Source organism: Mauremys mutica, chromosome 14, assembly GCF_020497125.1.
Source record: "Mauremys mutica isolate MM-2020 ecotype Southern chromosome 14, ASM2049712v1, whole genome shotgun sequence".
In the NCBI taxonomy this organism is placed as follows: Eukaryota; Metazoa; Chordata; order Testudines; family Geoemydidae; genus Mauremys; species Mauremys mutica.
In genome coordinates, this window is record NC_059085.1 from 46,782,433 (window position 1) to 46,798,201 (window position 15,769).

The 15,769-nt window shown below is 49.0% G+C and overlaps 3 long non-coding RNA genes across 4 annotated transcripts; all 3 read left to right on the top strand.

The window, feature by feature from the left end:
- The first annotated feature begins 43 nt into the window (after window positions 1-43).
- LOC123349056 lies at window positions 44-4,746 on the top strand. Of its 2 annotated transcripts, none has more exons than XR_006573355.1 (4): window positions 44-412; window positions 1,969-2,888; window positions 3,020-3,186; window positions 4,427-4,746. It is a non-coding gene; the product is annotated as an uncharacterized LOC123349056 (long non-coding RNA). The 2 variants fall into 2 exon arrangements; XR_006573354.1 differs by having other exon boundaries at window positions 3,020-3,110.
- A 188-nt stretch (window positions 4,747-4,934) lies between these two features.
- Window positions 4,935-6,822, top strand: LOC123349052. Its single transcript, XR_006573351.1, has 3 exons — window positions 4,935-5,293; window positions 5,592-6,450; window positions 6,766-6,822. It is a non-coding gene; the product is annotated as an uncharacterized LOC123349052 (long non-coding RNA).
- A 1,919-nt stretch (window positions 6,823-8,741) lies between these two features.
- Window positions 8,742-15,331, top strand: LOC123349049. Its single transcript, XR_006573343.1, has 4 exons — window positions 8,742-9,115; window positions 9,530-10,086; window positions 14,708-14,850; window positions 15,146-15,331. It is a non-coding gene; the product is annotated as an uncharacterized LOC123349049 (long non-coding RNA).
- The last annotated feature ends 438 nt before the right edge of the window (window positions 15,332-15,769 follow it).

The following is a 15,769-nucleotide window of genomic DNA, read 5'->3' on the forward strand; positions in this document are numbered from 1 at the left end:
TCCTTGTGCTGTCTCCCCTCATAGCACACGGGCAGGTGTGCTACGTGTGCATCCCCACAGGCTAGGTAGCGGGAGCTATGAACAAGTAAGAGGGGATGAAAATCATGCAGGGTAGTGGGCACTAGAGTGGAGTGTAGACTGTCGATGTTGACTTGGTTACTGTTCATCAAGTGGGGCTGATGTAGATGGGATGGGAGAGGGAGGCGGGCATGAGGGCAAGATTAAATGCACTAATAGAGCTCTGTGTAGTGATGGTACTTACTTGACTTTATTAGTTTGCAGAGGAATCATCCAGGAGCCCTCGCCAGATGAGAATATGCAGAAGTGGACCTCAGCAGTCTGGACATCCTTTTAAGGAGACATGGAAAAGGCAGAAAGATGAGGAATATTCATAACTGCCTGTGAATAAGAGGTGAGCACTTTCAATTCCTCACCTCTACTCGCTGTAGTTTTCTTCACAGGCCTTGTGCTTCCTCGTTTGTTACAAGACTCTGGGATTAAGGCTGGGGAAGGGACAAGCATCTCCTGAACAAAGTGACTATTTTGGGACAAAGTGTACTTAGATTTCCAGAAAGCCTTTGATAAGGTCCTTCACCAAAGGCTCTTACGTAAATCATTGGAAAAGAGTGAAGATCCTTTCATGGATTGAGAACTGCCTAAAAGACAGGGAACAAAGGGTAGGAATTAATGGTAAATTTTCAGAATGGAGAGGGGTAACTAGTTGTGTTCCCCAAGGGTCAATGCTAGGACCGATCCTATTCAATTTATTCATAAATAATCTGGAGAAAGGTGAGGTGGCAAAGATTGCAGATGATACTAAACTGCTCAAGATAGTTTATGGGAACTTTTTGAAGTTCTTAACAGTGTTCATTGGATTTAACTAAGTGATTGGGCAACAAAATGGCAAATGAAATTTCATGTGGATAAATGTGAAGTAATGCACATTGGAAAAAACAACCCCAACTATACATACAATGTGATGGGGGCTAATTTAGCTACAACTAATCAGGAAAGAGATCTTAGGGTCATCGTGGATAGTTTTCCGAAGATGTCCACGCAGTGTGCAGCGGCAGTCAAAAAAGCAAACAGGATGTTTGGAATCTCTAAAAGAGGAATAGAGAATAAGGCAGAGGAATATCTTACTGTCCTTATATAAATCCATGGTACTCCCACATCTTGAATACTGGGTGCAGATGTGGTCTCCTCATCTCAAAAAAGATATACTGGCATTAGAAAAGGTTCAGAGAAGGGCAACTAAAATGATTAGGGGTTCAGAATGGATCCCATATGAGGAGAGATTAAAGAGGCTAGGACTTCGCAGCTTGGAAAAGAGGAGATTAAGGGGGCATATGATAGAGGTATATAAAATCACGAGAGGTGTGGAAAAAGTAAATAAGGAAAATATATTATAGGAAGTAAATATAAGAACTAGGGGCCACCAAATGAAATTAACGGGCAGCAGGTTTAAAATAAATAAAAGGAAGTTCTTCTTCACGCAGCGCACAGTCAACTTGTGGAACTCCTTGCCTGAGGAGGTTGTGAAGGCCAGGACTATAACAGGGTTTAAAAGAGAACTGGATAAATTCGTAGAGGTTAGGTCCATTAATGGCTATTAGCCAAGATGGGTAAGGAATGATGTCCCTAGCCTCTGTTTGTCAGAGGGTGGAGATGGATTGCAGGAGAGAGATCACTTGATAATTACCGGTTGAGTTAATACCCTCTGGGGCACCTGGCAATGGCCAGGATACTGGGCTGGATGGATCTTTGGTCTGAGCCAGTTTGGCCATTCTTATGTTTTTATGGGTGCCTTTACAATGGGTGCCTTCCAGTTGCAATTGTAAAGTAGTAAAGGGAGATGGGTTGAGGGCGGAGGGCTGGGATACGGGAGACGTGAAATGAAGAGACTAAGTGACGTTGCAGTTGGAGATGCTAATTTTTTTTTTGTTTCCCTCCCTCTGCTGAGATTAGTACCAAGGAAAAAGAAGTCACGGTCAGAGTCTACTGTCCTCATGTGATGGAAAGTGAGCGAGAGCGACGAGACCACGAGCATTGTCGAAATCAAGCATTAGCCGTGCATCTGGGAGCGGAGCAGCTACTGCTGTCAGTGAGATAAGTGTCTGTTCTGGTGAGAGCTCTGCTCACGGCCCACCTGGCTCCAGGTAGGGACGTCTTGTTAGTTGGGTCTGGGTTTGTAACAAAATGTTCATGGCTAGCTGTGGTTATGAGGGAGACTGGGTCCCCATTTTCAGGGTCTGCTCATGTGTCTGCTGACAAGTGATGTGTCCTCTGCAGAAAAGGTAGGTTCCAGGTGGCGAGTTGCTTGCCTTCCTCCCGTGTTTCTTTCTTTCTCTCTCTTCTCTAGCGTTGGCCAACACACTCTGTCAGTCTGTCCTTGCCTCTTTTTCTGCTGTTTCACTTCATTGCACACAGGCAGGTGAGTTAGCTGTGTATCCCCAGAGGCCAGGTCTCAGGAAGCATGGCGAAGTAGGAGAGGACGAAAATAATGCAGGGAAGTGGGTGTGAGAGTGGAGGCAGGTACTGGAAGGTCTTGTGCACCTGTAGTGTTTTTGGCAGTGATGGCTCTTCCATAGGTGGTTTGCTGTTCTTGCGGAGGGCTGCTCCAGGGCAGTGGAGCATCTGCAGGAAGCAGACCTGCACAATCTAGCTGTTTCACTTTGCAGTGGAGCTGAGGAGTGCTCTTGTAATGTTGGAGGAGCAGGTGCGTGTTTTTGTGAAATGATATTTCTCTATCCAGTATCTGCAGAGTGAGGTGCCTCGTGGAGAGCAGAGAGATGCTTCTCCTATCCTTGGGAAGGTCCAGCTCTGCCTGTGGCTGGCAGTGGTCTGGGATTGTCCCTTTCCTGGAGGGCTGTAGCTCCTTAGGAGTGGTGAGTATTTTAGGCCCTGGGTAAGCTGAAGAAGAATAAAGGAGGGAGCAGCAGCCAGTGACGTGTGTCCATTGTTCTTCCATGCTCAAGTGGTGACCTAGCTTACAAGTGTTCTCTCTTTCTCTTTTCAGTCATACTGAGATTGGTCAGATGAGAGATCGGCCAACCTGTGGCAGAGACCAAAGAAGGAGCAGGGATGAAAGCCGGACAATGATCTGCAGAGTAAGAGCAAATGGAAGCTTGCTGAAGTTCAGTATTGAGGGAGGGCTGCAAATACTCTCATCAGTGGAGAGAATTTGTGAGTATGGGGAGGGCCCCTGAGGAAAGGCCTCAGCATCTCACGGGGGCACGATAAGCTCGGGGGAATCCTTTGTGCCCTCTCAAGGAATTGTCAGGTGCTATGGAGTCTTCCCAAAGTGCGATAACTCTTTGTGGAGAGCCAGGAAGGTGACTACAGATGCTGAGTTTGCCTCCTTCCTGTATGTGTATCTCTGCTCTCATATGTTGGCCAACATGTGCGTGCTCTATTTCTGTCTCTCTCCTTGTCTCCTTGCATAGAACATGGGCAATGGTGGATGCTCACAGTCTAGGGCTGGAGAGCCTGCATCCCACTGGGGCATTGGGAGGGGGAAGAGAAGCATGATGGGTACTAGATCCTCCACTGGTAGTGGTGTGGGTGACTGTAGGAGTTGACTCTGACTCTGTTCATCAAGTGGGGCTGATGTACGGTGGGTGGGAGAGGGAGGGCGGCATCTCACACACCAATAGAACTTTGGACAGTGACGGCCCCTGTGATGGGTTGGATCACAGACACCCCCCTGGAAGCTGCCAACTGATGTGCCAAGTCTACCTCTGCCCCTGCTTTCCCTGCTAGCTCAGGACTCTAGCACCCTCTTGCTGAGCCAGATATTCCCATCTGCTCCAACATAGACCCAGGGTCTGAATTACTTGCCGCAAAGCTGCAGGTTTACCTGAAAACAGCTCACAGAAGTGTGCTTGTCTTTAGCACTCAGATGCCCAACTCCCAATGGTGTACAAACACAAATAAATCCGTTTTACCCTGCATAAAGCTTATACGGAGTAAACTCATAGATAGTTCATCCTCTATAACACTGATAGAGAGAGATGCACAGCTGTTTGCCCCACCTCCAGGTTAACTCTGGGTTGGTTAATAAGTAAAAAGTGATTTTATCAATACGGAAAGTAGGATTTAAGTGGTTCCAAATAGTAACAGACAGAACAAAGTGAGTCACCAAGCAGATTTGCGCTTTTTAATTCATGTCTAATGAAACTGAACACAGATAATCTCACCCTCAGAGATGCTTCAGTAAGTTTTTTTCCTCAGACTGGACCCCATCCAGGCTTGGGCACAATTCTTTCCCTGGTACAGCTCTTGTTCCAGCTCAGGTGGTAGCTAGCGGATTCTTCATGACTCCATGGAGCTATAAAGGTGTAATGGGAGATGGGAGAACAACCACCTATACAACACTGCAGATTCCAATGATAACTTCTGTTTTTCCCTCTTCTGTTGTGCTTAGTACCACGGAGAAAGAAGTGAAGGGTAAGAGCCCACCCCCGTTTTGAGATGGAAAGCACCAAGAGCCGTGAGACCACATGCGTTGTCGATGCCAGGCTATGGCGATGCCGTCGATCTGGGAGTGGAGCAGCCGTCACCATCAGTGAGATAAGTGTCTGTCTGGTTTGGGGAGGACTCCGGTAACGGCCCACCTGTCTCCAGGCTAAGACTTGTCATTAGCTGGGGCTCAGTTTGTAGGAAAAGATTCCTGACCTGCTGTGGTTACGAGGGAGACAAGGTCCCCATTTTCAGGGGCTGGTCTTTTCTCTGTCCACAAACAGTGTGTCCTACGCAGCAGAAGGTTGGATGGAGGAGGATGACTCCAGCTGTTGAGTTTCTTGACTCCATCCCACATTTTTCTCTCTCTCTCCTCTAATGTGTTGGCCAACACACACTGTCTGTCTGTCTCTCTCTCTCTCTCCTTGCCTCTCCTTGTGTTGTCTCCCTTCGTAGGACATGGGCAGGTGTGTTAGGTGTGCATCCCCACAGGCTAGGTCTTGTGAGCTATGAACAAGTAGGGGACCGAAATGATGCAGGGCAGTGGGTGCTAGAGTGGAGTGGTGACTGTGGGTGTTGGCTGAGTCTCTGCTTTAGTGGAGCTGATGTGGATGGGATGGGAGAGGGAGGCAGGGATGAGAGCAAGATTTCACGCGTCAATTGTATTTTGTGTAGCGATGGCTCTTGCTTGGCTTATTTGATGCACTTGCAGAGAAATCATCGGGGAGCAGCAGCAGGAGGAGAAACTAGCAGACGCGGACCTGAGCAGCCTGGACATCCTTCTAAGCACAGATTAACAGTCTTCAGCTTTCTGCCTTCCACATAACTGGCTGTGAGTAAGCGGTCGGTGCTTCAAATTCCTCATCTGTTCTTGCTCCAGTTTTGTTCCTGGTCGGGTACATGGCTCTGTGGGGTTAAGAGGAGGGAAAGGCACAAGTCTCCTGTGCAGAGTGGCTGTTTTGAGTGTAGGTGCAACAGGCTGCTTTCTAGTTGTGGTCCTGAAGGTATAACGGAAGAAGGGTTATGGGTGGAGGTCTGGGGTGCGGTAAATGGGAGAAGAACTTATGTGATGTTGCCAACTGAGATGCTAACTCGTTTGTTTCTCCTCCACCCCCTTGTGCTGGGTTCAGGACCAAGAGAAAAGAAGTGGAGGGTCAGCGTCGACTCACCTCATGTTACGGAAAGCGAGTGAGAGCGACGAGATCGCAAGCATTTTGGATGCCAGGCAAGAGCCGTCCAGCTGGGAGCGGAGCAGCCGCCACTGTCAATGAGATAAGTATCTGTTTTGGTGATTGCTCTGCTCACTGCCCACCTGAATCCAGATACAAATGCCCCATTAGCTGGGACTGGGTTTGTAACAAAATATTCCTGACTACGTGTGGTTCTGAAGGAGACAAGGTCCCCATTTTCAGGGGCTGCTCATTTCTTTGTTCACAAGCGCTGTGTCCTCTACAGAAAAAGTTGGATCCAGGAGGTTGATTCCAGGTGGCGAGTTGCTTGCCTTCCTCCTGTTTTTTTCTCTCTCTCTCTCTCTTCTCCAGTACGTTGGCCAACACACACCCTTTCTTTCTGTCCTTGCTTTTCCTTGTGCTGTCTCCCTTCGTACGACACGAGCATGTGTGCTCGGTGTGCACCCCCACAGGGTAGGTCTCGGGGGCCATGATGAAGTAGGAGGGGACGAAAATTGTGCAAGGTAGCGGGCACGGGAGTGGAGGGGTGACTGTCAGTGTTAACTTGGTCTCTGTTTATCAATTGGGGCAGATATAGATGGGCTGGAAGAGGGAGGCAGGGATGAGGGCAAGATTTCAAACATCAATAGAGATGTGTGTAGTGATGGCTCATGATTGGCTTTTGCAGATCCATTTCCAGAGGAATTTCCCAGGAGCCGTAGCGGGAGGAGAGGTTGGCAGATGTGGACATGAGGAAACTGAACATTCTTCTAAGCAGACACGAACAGTCCTCAGCTTTCTGCTTCCCACATAACTGGCTGTGAGTTAGCTGTCGGTGCTTTGAATTCCTCATCTGTTCTTGCTGTACTTTTCTTCACATGCCATGTGCTTCCTCGTTGGGCATGAGGCTCTTTGGCATTAAGGTGGGGGAAGGGCCAAGAGTGTCCTGAGCAAAGTGACTATTTTGGGTGCAGTTACAATGGGTCCCTTCTAGTTGCAGGTGTAAAGTAGTGATGGGAGATGGGTTGAGGGCAGAACCGTGGGATACAGGAGCTGTAAAATGAAGAGACTACGCGACATTGCAGACGGAGATGCTGTTTTCTTTTTTTGCTTTTCTTCCCTCTGCTGGGTTTAGTACCAAGGAAAAAGAAGTCGCACGTCAGAGTCTACTGCCCTCATGCGATGGAAAGTGAATGAGAGCAGCGAGCCTGTGAGCATTGTTCATGCCAGGCAAGAGCCGTCCATCTGGGAGCCGAGCAGAGGCCACTGTCACTGAGATAAGTGTCTGGTTTGGTGATTGCTCTGCTCACGGCTCAGCTCCTGGTAGGGACGCCCCATTAGAAAGGTCTGGGTTTGTAAGAAAAGGTTCCTAACTAGTGGTTATGAAGGAGACAAGGTCCCCATTTTCAGGGGCTGGTCATTTCTCTGGCCAGGAGGGGTGTGTCCTCTGCAGCAGAAGGTTGGATCCAGGGGGAAGACTCCAGCTCGTGAGTTTCTTGACTCCCTCCCATGTTTTTTTTCTCTCTCTCTCTCTCTCCTCTAATGTGTTGGCCAACACACACTCTGTCTGTCTGTCTCTCACTCTGTCTCTGTCCTTGCTTCTTCTTGTGCCGTCTCCCTTCATAGGACACGGATAGGAGTGCTAGGTGTGCATCCCCACAGGCTAGATCTCGGGAGCTATGAACAAATAGGAGGAGATGAAAATCATGCAGGGTATTGGGCGCTAGAGTGGAGCGGTGTCTGTGGATGTTGACTCAGTCTCTGTTCATCGAGTCGAGCGGATGTAGATGGGATGGGAGAGGGAGGCAGGGATGAGGGCAAGATTAAATGCACCAGTAGTGCTGTGTGTAGTGATTGTATTTGCTTGACTTTATTAGTTTGCAGAGGAATCATCCAGGAGCCCTCACCGAACGAGAATGTGCAGAAGTGGACGTGAGCAGCCTGGGCATCCTTCTAAGGAGACCTCAACAGTCCTCAGGTTTCTGCCTTCTGCATAACTGGCTCTGAGTAAGCAGTGAGTGCTTGGAATTTTTGTACTCACTGTAATTTTCTTCATAGGCCATTTCCTTCCTTGTTTGGTATGGGGCACTGTGGGATTAAGGCTGGGGAAGAGACCAGAGTCATACTTGCCAACTTTCACTGGGTAGATAAGAACCCTGAATTCACAATATTCCAAAAATCAAGCTAATCCTATTTCAAATAAGGCCAAAACAAGCCAATTCCTAAGAACCCCAGCACTCAATGACTAGATCTTTCCTGGCGTGCAGTCTGGGACTGTGGTGGGTCCGCTGTCCACCCCTGACTCTCTCTCCTCCCTTTGCCCTTGCTTGCTGGAAGCAGCAAGCTACAACGAGCAATAAGCTACAGGCCAAAACCAAGCCCAATTTCTGTGTTTTATTTTCCCCCTTGAGATTTGGTGTGTGTGACCAGAGTCTGCTGTGCAAAGTGACTATTTTGGGTGTCGTTGCAAGGGGTGCTTTCTACTTGTTGTCCTACCGGTGTAATGGGAATAAGGTTGAGGGCGGAGCCCCACTGTGTGCGGGAGGGGAAAATAAGAGCTTACCCAAAGTTGCTGACTGAAAGGGTAACTGATTTGTTTTTCCCCCTTGTGCTGGGTTTAGTAGCAAGAGAAAAGAAGTCACAGGCCAGAGTCTACTGCCCTCGTGGAATGGAAATAGAGCAAGAGCGATGAATCTGCAAGTGTTGTTGATGCGACGCAGAAGGCGTCCATCTGGGAGCGGAACCGCCACCACTCTCAATGAGATAAGTGCCTTCTTTGGTGATGGCTCTGCTCAAAGCCCATCTTGCTCCTGGTAGGGACGCCCCGTTAGCTGGGGCTGGGTTTGTAAGAAAAGGTTCCTGACTAGTTGTGGTTACAAGGGAGACGATGTCCCCATTTTCAGGGGCTGCTCATGTCTCTGGCCAGGACCAGTGTGTCCTCCGCAGCATATTAGATCAAGGGGGATGACTCCAGCTGGTGAGTTTCTTGACTCCCTCCCACGTTTTTCTCTCTCTCTCCTCTAATGTGTGGGCCAACACACACTCTGTCTGCCTTTCTCTCTCTCTCTCTGTCCTTGCCTCTTCTTGTGCTGTCTCCCTTCGTAGGACACGGGCAGGTGTGTTAGTTGTGCATCCCCACAGGCTAGGTCTTGTGAGCTATGAACAAGTAGGGGACCGAAATGATGCAGGGCAGTGGGCGCTAGAGTGGAGCGGTGACTGTGGGTGTTGGCTGAGTCTCTGCTTTAGTGGAGCTGATGTGGATGGGATGGGAGAGGGAGGCAGGGATGAGAGCAAGATTTCACGCGTCAATTGTATTTTGTGTAGCGATGGCTCTTGCTTGGCTTATTTGCTGCACTTGTAGAGGAATTGTCCAGGAGCAGCAGCCGGAGGAGAAATTGGCAGACGTGGGCCTGAGGAGCCTGGACATTCTTCTAAGGAGACATGAACAGTCCTCAGCTTTCTGCCTCGTGCATAACTGGCTGTGGGTAAGTGGTCGGTGCTTGGAATTCCTCATCTGTACTTGCTGTGATTTTCTTCACACTTTGTTTGCTTCCTTGTTGGGTGTGGGGCTCTTTGGGATTAAGGCTGGGGAAGGGACCAGAGTCACAGTTGCTAACTTTCACTGGGGAAATAAGCACCCCCGACTTTGACAATAAGCCAAAAAGCAGGACAAACCCATTTGAAAACAAGGCCAAAACAAGCCAATCCCTAAGAACCCCAACACTCAATGACTAGATCTCCCCTGGCTTGCAGTCTGGGACTGTGGTGGGTCCGCTGTGCACCTCAACTAGCTGTCCCCTTTGCTCCTCCTTGTCCGTGCTTGCTGGAAGCAAAAAGCTACAAGAAGCAATAAGTTACAAGCCAAAAAGAAGCACAATTTCTATGTGTTTTCCCCACAGGTTTGGTGTGTCTGACTAGAGTCATCTGTGCAGAGTGACTATTTCAGGTGTCGTCGCAAGGGGTGCTTTCTACTTGTAGTCCTAAAGGCGTGATGGGAGGAAGGTTCAGGGCAGAGCCCCACCATGTGGGAGAGGCAAAAAGAAGCGGCTGCCCAACATTGCCAATTGAGATGGTGACTGACTTGTTTTTCCGCTGGATTTAGTACCAAGGGAAAAGAAGTGACAAGTCAGTCTACTGCCCTCATGCGATGTAAAGCGAGCGAGAGTGATGGGACTGCGAGAATTATTGATGCCTTGAAAAAGCCGTCCAACTGGGAATGGAACTGTCATCACTGTCAATGAGAAGTGTCTGTATTGGTGATTGCTCTGCTCACGGCCCACCTTGCTCCTGAAAGGGATGCCCCGTTTGCTGAGGCTGAATTTGTACGAAAAGGTTCCTGACTAGCTGTGGTTTTGAGAGAGAGAGAAGATCCCCATTTTTAGGGGCTGCTCAGTTTTCTGGCCAGGAGCAGTGTGTCCTACGCAGCAGAAGGTTGCATCTAGGAGAATGAGTCCAGGTGGTGAATTGCTTGCCTTTCTCTCGTGTTTCTCTCTCTTCTCTAGTGTGTTGGCCAACACTCTTTCTCAATCTGTCCTTGCCTTTCCTTGTGCTGTCTCCCTTCTTAGGATATTGGCAGGCGAGCTAGGTGTTCACCCCACAGGTTGTGTCTTGGGAGCCATAAAGAAGTAGGAGGGGACGAAAATCATGCAGGGCAGTCGGTGCGAGACTGGAGCGGTGACTGTTGGTGTTGTGGGGCTAAGATGGATCGAAAGCTTCGCAGGGAAGAGGGCCTTAATTGGGCTCTATGTAGTGCAGGAGTTCTCAAACTGGGGTTTAGGTCCCGTCAGGGGGCCGCAAGGTTGTTATTTGGGGGGTTGTGAAATGTCATCCTCCATCCTAAACATCACTTGGCTTCCAGCATTTATAATGGTGTTAAAAACACTTTTTGTATATTCAAGTTATTAGGGGAGGGTCACACTCAGAAGCTTTCTATGTAAAAGGGATCATCAGTACAAAAGGTTGAGAACCACTGGTGTAGAGAGAGTTCTTGCTTGCCTTTATTAACTTGCAGAGGAATTGTCCAGGAGTCTCAGCTGGAGAAGAAGCTGGCAGAAGTGGACCTGAACTGCCTGGACATCCTTCTAAGGAGACATGAACAGTCCTCAGCTTTCTGCATTCTGGATAACTGGCTATGAGTAAGAAGTCAATGTTTTCAATTCCTTATCTGTACTCACTCTTGTTTCCTTCATAGGCCGTGTGCTTCCTCGTTGGGTACGAGGCTCTTTGGGATTAAGGCTGGGGAAGGGACAAGAGTCTCCTGAGCAAAGTGACTGTCATAAACAGATAGTTAAGGGTTAAAGTCTCTTTTACCTGTAAAGGGTTAACAAGCTCAGTAACCTGAGAAACACCTGACCAGAGGACCAATCAAGGGACAAGATAATTTCAAATCTCTGTGGAGGGAAGGCTTTGTCTGTGTTCCTTGTTTGCTCTGTGTGCTCTCTTTGGATCTAAGAGAGGCCAGACATGTCTCCAAGTTCTCCTGGAGTATTTCCTACTATCCAGTATAGTGAGTATTAGAAAGGCGAATTAGTCTTATAATTAGATTTCTACATTTGCAATTGTGTGTTTGCTGAAGGAAATTCTTTATTTCTGTTTGCTGTTACTTTGATTATGCTGAGGAGGAGGGAGGGGAAGTCTCTCCAGTTTTTATAAGTTAAACCCTGTATTTTTGCATCCTGGTAATACAGAGAGAGTGTACTTTTTTTCTTTCTTTAATAAAATCTTTTCTTTTTTAGAACTTGATTGATTTCTTCCCTTGTTTGGATTTTCAGGGGAGGGGAGGGGGAAAAGTGAATCCCTCTTTGTTTGATTCAAGGAGTTTGAATCAAGGTATCTCTCTCCAGGACAAGGGAAGGGGAGCGGGAGGTGAGTCCCTCTTTGTGTTGAGTCAAGGATTTGACTCGGTGTGTATCTCCGGAGCAGGCTGGAGAGAGGGAAGTGGGGGAGGGGAACTGGCTGGCTCTCTCTCTCGATTCAAACCCCTTGAATCTATGTTCCCAGGGGACGTTTTTGGGGGAACAGGCAGTGTGTCAGACACCTAAAAAACTGACTGGTGGCAGCGAGAACCAGATCTAAACTGGAATTTTAGTTTAGAGGAGTCCATGCAGGTCCCCATCTTGGAACCCAACAGCTCCAAGTGGGGGAGAAGACCTATGACAGTGACTATTTTGGGTGCAGTTAAAATGGGTCCCTTCTAGTTGCAGCTGTAAAGTAGTAATGGGAGATGGGTTGAGGGCAGAGCTGTGGGATACGGGAGATGTGAAATAAAGAGACTATGTGACATTGCAGATGGAGATGGTAATTTTATTTTATTTTTTTCTTCCCTTTACTTCTTCCTTGGTACTAAACCCAGCAGTCACACATCAGAGTCTACTGCCCTCATGCGATGGAAAGTGAGTGAGAGCAGAGAGCCTGTGAGCATTGTTCATGCCAGGCAACAGCCGTCAATGTGGGGGTCGAGCAGACGCCACTGTCACTGAGATAAGTGTCTGTTTTGCTGAGGGTTCTGCTCACGGCCCATATCAGTTTCTTGCCTTTCTCTGTGTTTCTCTCTCTCTCTCTCTCTCTCTTACTCTCTTCTCTAGTGTGTTAGCCAACACTCTCTGTCTGTCCTTGCCTCTCCTTGTGCTGTCTGCCTTCATAGGACACGGGCAGGAGTGCTAGGTGTGCATCCCCACAGGCTAGGTATCAGGAGCTATGAAGAAGTAGGAGGGGATGAAAATCATGCAGGGTAGTGGGCGCTAGAGTGGAGCGGTGACCATCAGTGTTGACTCAGTCTCTGTTCATCGAGTCAGGCTGATGTAGATGAGATGGGAGAGGGAGGCAGGGATGAGGGCATTCATAGAGCTCTGTGTAGTGACAGTTATTGCTTGGCTTTATTAATTTGCAGAGGAATCGTCCAGGAGCCCCAGCCAGATGAGAATGTCAGAAGTGGACCTGAGCAGCCTGGACATCCTTCGAAGGAAACAAGAATAGTCCTCAGGTTTCTGCCTTCTGCATAACTGGCTGTGAGTAAGGGCTCATTGTTTTGAACTCAGAGTCATCTGTACTCACTGTAGTATTCTTCATAGACGGTGTGGTTTCTTGTTGGGTACAGGGTTCTGTGGGATTAAGGGTGGGAAGGGGCCAGAGACTGCTGTGCAGAGTGATTCTGTTGGGTGTTGTAAGAGGTGCTTTGTACTTTTAGTCCTAAAGGTGTAATGGGTAGATGGCGGAACCCCGCTGTGCGTGAGAGGGGAAAAGAAGAGCCTACGAGACATTTCTGACTGAGACAGTAGCTTGTTTTATCCCCTGGTTTTAGTACCAAGCAAAAAGACGTCACATGTCAAAGTCTACTGCCCTTGTGTGACGAGTGACGAGACTGCGAGCGTTGTTGGTGCCAGGCAGGAGCCGTCCATCTGGGAGCAGAACAGCTGCTACTATCACTGAGATAAGTATCTGTTTTGCTGAGGGTTCTGCTCATGGCCCACCTGGCTACAGGTAGAGACACCCCGTTAGGTGGGGCTGGGTTTGTAAGAAAAGGTTCCTGACTAGCTGTGGTTTTGAGGGAGACACGGTCCCCATTTTCAGGGGCTGATGATTTCTCTGGCCAGGATCGGTGTGTCCTCAGCAGGAGAAGGTTAGATCCATGAGGATGACTCCAGGTGGTGAGTTGCTTGCCTTCCTCCTCTGTTTCTCTCTCTGTCTTCTCTACTCTACTCTACTGTGTTGGCCAACACACTCTCTCTCTTCCCCCCCCCCCCCCCCCTTCATAGGGCACGGGCAGGAGTGCTATGTGTGCATCCCCTCAGGCTAGGTCTCTGGAGCTATGAACAAGTAGGAGGGGACGAAAATCATGCATCGTAGTGGGCGGGTGTCATAGGTCGCGGGTGACTGTGGATGTTGATTGTCTCTCTTCAAGTGGGCCTGATGTAGATAGGATGGGAGAGGGAGGCAGGGATGAGGGCAAGATTACCTGCACCAATTAAATTTTGTGTAGTGATGGCCTTTGCTTCACTCATTTCCTGCGCTTGCAGAGGAATTGTCCAGGAGCAGCAGCTGAAGGAGAAAGTGTCAGACGCTGACCTGAGGAGCCTGGACATCCTTCTAAGCAGACATGAATGGTCCTCAGATTTCTGCCTCCCGCACAACTGGCTGTGAGTAAGCGGTCAGTGCTTGGAATCCCTCATCTGTACTGGCTCCGGTTTTGTTCAGAGGCTCTGAAGTTCCTCATTGGACACGGTGCTCTGTGGGATTCAGACGAGGCAAAAGCACAAGTCTCCTGTGCAGGGTCAGTATTTTGGATGTAGGTGCAGTGGGCTGCTTTTTAGTTGTAGTGCTAAAGCTGTAATGGGAGGAGGGTTGAGGGCGGAGCTCTGAGGTGTGGTAGATGTGAGAAGAAGAACCTATGCACGTTTGCAGACTGAGATGCTAACTGATTTGTTTTTCCCCCCTAGTGCTGGGTTTAGTACCAAGTGGAGAGTCAGAGTGCACTCCGCACATGCCATGGAAAGGGAGCGAGAGCTGGGAGATTCTAAGCATTGTTGATGCCAGGGAAGAGCCATCCAGCTGGGAGTGGAGCAAGGACCACTGTCCGTGAGATAAGTGTCTTGTTAGGTGAAGGCTCTGCTGTGGTTATGAGGGAGACAAGGTCCCTATTTTCAGGGGCTGCTCAGTCCTCTGGCCAGTACCGGTGTGTCCTCTGCAGCGGAAGGTTGGATCCAGGAGGATGACAAGTTGCTTGCCTTCCTCCCGTGTTGTTCATTTTCTCGCTCTCTGTCTCTCTAGTGTGTTGGCCAACGCTCTCTCTTAATCTGTCCTTTCCTTTCCTTGTGCCATCTCCCTTCTTAGGACACAGGCAGGCCTGCGAGGTGTGCATCTCCACAGGTTAGGTCTTGAAAGCCCTGGAGTAGTAGGAGGGGACGAAAACCATGCGGGGTAGTGGGTGCGAGAGTGCAGCAGTGACTGTCAGTGTTGAATCGGTCTCTGTTCAAGTGGGGCTGATGTAGATGGGGTGGAAGAGGGAGGCAGGATTGAGGGCAACGTTTCAAGTACCATTAGAGCTGTGTGTAGAGATGGCGCATGCTTGGCTTTTGCAGCTGCACTTCCAGAGGAATTGTCCAGGAGCTCGAGCCGGAGGAGAAACTGGCAGAGGTGGATCTGAGCAGCTTGGACATGGTTCTAACCAGACAGGAACAGACCTCAGCTTTCTGCCTTCTGAACAACTGGCTGTGAGTAAGAGGTCAGTGCTTTCAATTCCTTATCTGTACTCGCTGTAGTTTACTTCACAGGCCTTGTGCTTCCTCGCTGGGTACAGGACACTGTGGTATTAAGGCTGGGGAAGGGACAAGAGTCTCCTGAGCAAAGTGACTATTTTGGGTGCAGTTACAATGGATCCCTTCTAGTTGCAGATGTAAAGTAGTAATAGGAGATGGTTTGATGGCGTGGGATATGGGAGATGTGAGATGAAGAGACTACGTGACATTGCAGATGGAGATGCTAATTTGTTTGTTTTTTCTCTCCTCTGCTGGGTTTAGTACCAAGGAAAAATAAGTCACATGTCAGAGTCTACTGCCCTCATGCAATGGAAAGTGAGTGAGAGCAGTGAGCCTGTGAGCATTGTTCATGCCAGGCAAGAGCCATTCATTTGGGAGCCAAGCAGATGCCACTGTCAGTGAGATAAGTGTCTGTTTTGCTGAGGGTTCTGTTAACAGCCCATCTGACTCCAGGTACACACACCCTGTTAGCTGGGGCTGGTTTGTCAGAAGAGTTTCCTGACTAGCTGGGGATACAAGGGAGACAAGGTCCCCATTTTCAGGGGCTTGTCATTTCTCTGTTCACAAGCAGTGTGTCCTCTGCAGGAGAAGGTTGGATTCAAGAGGATGACTCCAGATGGTGAGTTTCTTGCCTTTCTCCTGTGTTTCTCTCTCTCTCGTCTCTAGTGTGTTGGCCAACACTCTTTCTCTCTCTGTCTCTGTCCTTGCCTCTCCTTGTGACGTCTCCCTTCATAGAACAGGGGCAGGAGTGCTAGGTGTGCATCCCCACAGGCTTGGTCTCGGGAGGTATGAACAAGTAAGAGGGGATGAAAATCATGCAGGATAGTGGGCGCTAGAGTGGAGCAGTGTCTGTGGATGTTGACTCCGTCTCTGTTCATTGAGTCC